The sequence below is a fragment of the Sinocyclocheilus rhinocerous genome, unplaced genomic scaffold, assembly GCF_001515625.1.
Source record: "Sinocyclocheilus rhinocerous isolate Xijiao unplaced genomic scaffold, SAMN03320098_v1.1 scaffold189, whole genome shotgun sequence".
Taxonomy (NCBI): domain Eukaryota; kingdom Metazoa; phylum Chordata; class Actinopteri; order Cypriniformes; family Cyprinidae; genus Sinocyclocheilus; species Sinocyclocheilus rhinocerous.
The window spans coordinates 192,902-197,025 of NW_015667354.1; positions in this window are offsets into that span (position 1 = coordinate 192,902).

A 4,124-nucleotide genomic window follows, 5' to 3' on the forward strand; every position below is an offset into this window, starting at 1 on the left:
CAATGCTCAGAGGTGCCTTTATTGTACGAGCAGGGCAAAAGAGGCAGCCAAGTTTAAGCCTCAATTAAGTGAAACGTCTCTGGCTCCTCTTCACCCCTTCCCAGGAGGAGCCCCTTCCGCATCCCCGCCGCCGAGAAGATCAATTCTGCCTGCTAAATGAGCTTGCAATCCCATGGAACATCTACACCACCTCTATTTGTTTCGGGAGAAGACTATAAATACAAATTAGCCATAAAATTGCCAGCGCAGTTTAGGCTATGCCGTCGCGAGGCACCATCTGCATGGTATGAATTAGCTGGATTCAATTAAGGCACATTCCACCCATTAGAAAATGCTGAAGTCGACGGAACACAGGAACAAGACCTGTTTTGTTTTTCACTGGTGTGAGATCACAGACCTCAATGTCACCAATCCAATCCTCAACAGGCTCTGACTTTAACAACCCAACCGCACACAAGATCATGAAATGATCTTAGACACTGATCTAATCAAGCGGCCCTAACTATCCCTCCATCTGCTACTTTGTACTCAACCCGCTCTCTGTGAGCATTACACGCCCTGCGCAGATGATAATCAGGTGCCTGCTTGAAAAAAACATGCATCCCTTCCACAGCATCTGAGCAATTCTCACCAATGGCACGAAACTGCGGGGCAAGGCTTTGCTTTCTGCAGGCAACAGTGCTTGTTATGACAATTAATCACAGTAATGATGGTATAATGGATGAACATGAATCAACTTGCATATGCATAATGCTGGTATTTGTGTTAGCGGAGGGGAAATATTTCCTGACGTGTGTGACAAATGGGGCATCGGCAGCATTAAACTGCGACGAACCTACTGTACCAGCGGGGATGGTTTTCAAAGGCTCTCTGAAAAAAAAAGATAAATATGATGAAGCCTGAACGCGTTTGGCCTGTGGACTCTACGCTCAGGAGAGCAGCCTGGGCTTTACGTGTGGTCACGTGTGCACGGCAGGACAGATATTAAGCCAGCGGTTGAGTGGTTGAGCGCTCTCGCTCAAATGATGAATGTTTGTTTTGAAGCCCTGTAGAGTCAGGTACCACCTGGTCAGAATTAAATGAACCATATCTAGGTTGAACTCCCACCGTACAATAATACAGGAGGCTGTTTACAATCTATTTGACATTTATTCACAGTGTGCATGAAACTGAACATTTGGCGTTTTAGCGGTGCTGGAAAAAGGCTGAATTTAAATATTGCGGAGAAGGCGGCACATATGTTTTGTAGGATTTCACTCAGCGGCCTGTGCAGGGAAACGAGCACTTGCGGGGCTCGTGTGACAGGTGGGTCTTAAAGCAAAACCGACTGTTGTACTGCTGGCAGAAATATTATCATAACGACCCATCCTGCCACATTAGACATTCGAGAGCGGAAGATTTGGTTGCCGTAAAGCGTGCGACTTTCCAGGCTTCATATATGCAGCCATTAGTTCCCCTTTTAGAGTGAAAAACCAGGCAAATATAAATGTGCAAAGATGGGACGAGGGAATTCAGAGTACATTGAACACTGATGCATTTTAAATACCGAGGCACATTCCTTATACTGTATTCCTTATACTTATACCTTATTAATTCACCTCATTACGAGCTTTGATATTATTTTGGAGCTCATTCATGACTAATGCCCTATGGCGGCAGTTAGCTGATGGACTTTGCGGGGGACTCGTATCAGTGGAGTTTTACCGAGCGCATAGGACATCTTCCGTACGGCCGCTTGAACATGGACTTATTACTCATCTCCCAAACCCAAAGTGACAGATGCTCCAATGTTCCATTTATTATTGAAGGCACCCAATAAATATTTGCCTGACCTGACACAGTGAGTAATGACAGAGCACCCAGCCTGACAAATTATGCTGGCTGAGAATTTCAAATTACGCATTTTCGATGCCGTTTCTGGGACAGACGTTGGCTGAGCGAGAAAGACCCCCCTCTCTTGAACCATGTCATTAGCTTGCGAAACCGTGGCCGCTCCGATTATGCAATGTGGAGGATCAGGGGAGCCAAAGAGGTTCCTCCACTCTGAGATAAAACAGACTCATGGCTAAGAAAACCGGCCCACTGTATATACAGTAATCAGAATATTTTTAAAAGGCCATCAGTGGCAAAAGAGACTTTTTTTGCTTGCAGAAAATTGTAGCTATAGGGCTTGATCTTCTTGATCTACAGTATGCCAAGGATTTGCTAAAAAATTGTGTTTAGTGTGGTTGGATTGACTTAATTTAAAGGTGCAATAGGTGATTGTCTTCAGAAACATGTTTTGTTATGCTGGTTGAAAGTCTCTTCACATCCCAATAGCAATCATTAAGTTAAGTGGCCTAAATGTATTTATCTGTATTTATATATTCTGTGGAAGGCGTAGTACCAAGAAATGTTCGTCCAATCAAAACGCTTGGTCCAAATGTTTTAATTGGCTTTCCTACCTGCCTGTCAATGTATGTATTAGCATACCTCTGCGCACCCAGTTCGCGCAGACAGGATACGTCATCAGCGCGTTCACGCACGCTGTGCAGACAGAGCGAGGATGGCAGACAAACATCAACAACCCGATCTTCCTTCCTGGTATTGTAGTACTTTTAAAGTTTTCTCACCGGTGAATGACACATGATGTAGCCCAGCGGTTCCCAATTCCTGTCCTCGCGCACATATTTTGCATGTCTCTCTTAGTTAACACACCCAATTCAGATAACCAGCTCGTTAGAAGTGAGCTACATGCATGAACTGTGTTCCGATCGCTATGCGTTCAGGGGGCGTGGCTTTGAACGGCGATTGCAGGGAGGGTGGGACGTTCGCTTTCAGTGCTATCAGGCTAAAGTTAGCATTTTCCAAGATCTCCAACTGCACCTTTAAGATTAAATTACTATGTAAACTGAACATATGGCTTGCTACATTAGTGCTGATTCTGCATCTCAATTACTCTAACCGCAAAGATCTAATCATTTTGTGTCAGAGGAATGGCCCAATGGGTAGTACACATTTGTGACATAAAAGCTGTTGACTTACGAAGTTGCAGGTTCAAGTTTGGCTTCCATCATGTCCAGATCCCATTCACCCTATCTACTCCACACAGTCCTGAAAAATCAAGGAAAATAAACTTACAAAGAAAAAGAGTACACACACTACACTGCAATAAAGAAAGAAAAAGTGTGATAATCTTACTATTTAGTCAAACCATGACAGAAGTATACTACAGACCCTATAATTTCTAAAAACTGCTGTTCAAAAGTTTGGGATCAGTAAGATTTTTAATGTTTTTAAAAGAACTCTCTTATGATCATCAAGGCTGAATTTATTTGATCAAAAATATAGAAAAAACAGCAATATTGTGAAATATTATTACAATTTAAAAATTTTTTTATTTTATTTTAATATACTTTAAAATACTATTTATTTCTGTGACAGACAGCTGAATTTTCAGCATGATTACTCCAGTCTTCAGTGTCACATGATCCTTCAGAAATCATTCTAATATGCTGATTTATTATCAATGTTGGAAACTTTTTTTTTCTTTGGAACAGGATTCAGGATTTTTCAGGATTCTTTGATAAATAAAAAGTTAAAAAGAACAGTATTTATTTAAAACATAAATCTTTTGTAACAATATACACTATCGTTCAAATGTTTGGGGTCAGCATTTTTATTTTTGTTTATTTGTATTTATTTTTTTGAAAGAATGCAATACTTTTATTCAACAAGGATGTGATAAATTGATAAAAAAGTGATAGGAAAAACTTACATTGTTAAGGTTTCTTTTTTAACATTTTATTCATCAAAGAATCCGGAAAAAAGTATCACAGGTTCCAAAAAAATATTGAGCAGCACAACTGTTTCCAACATTAATAATAAATCAGCATATTAAAATGATTTCTGAAGAATGATGTGACACTGAAGAATGGAGTAATCATGGAAAAAATTCAGATTTGCATAAATTATATTTTAAAGTATATTAAAACAGAAAACAATTATTTTAAATTGTAATAATATTTCACAATATTATTTTTTTCTGTATTTTTTATCAAATAAATGCAGCCTTGATGAGCACAAGAGACATCTTTAAAAAACATTAAACATCTTACTAATTCCAAACTTTTGAACAGCAGTGT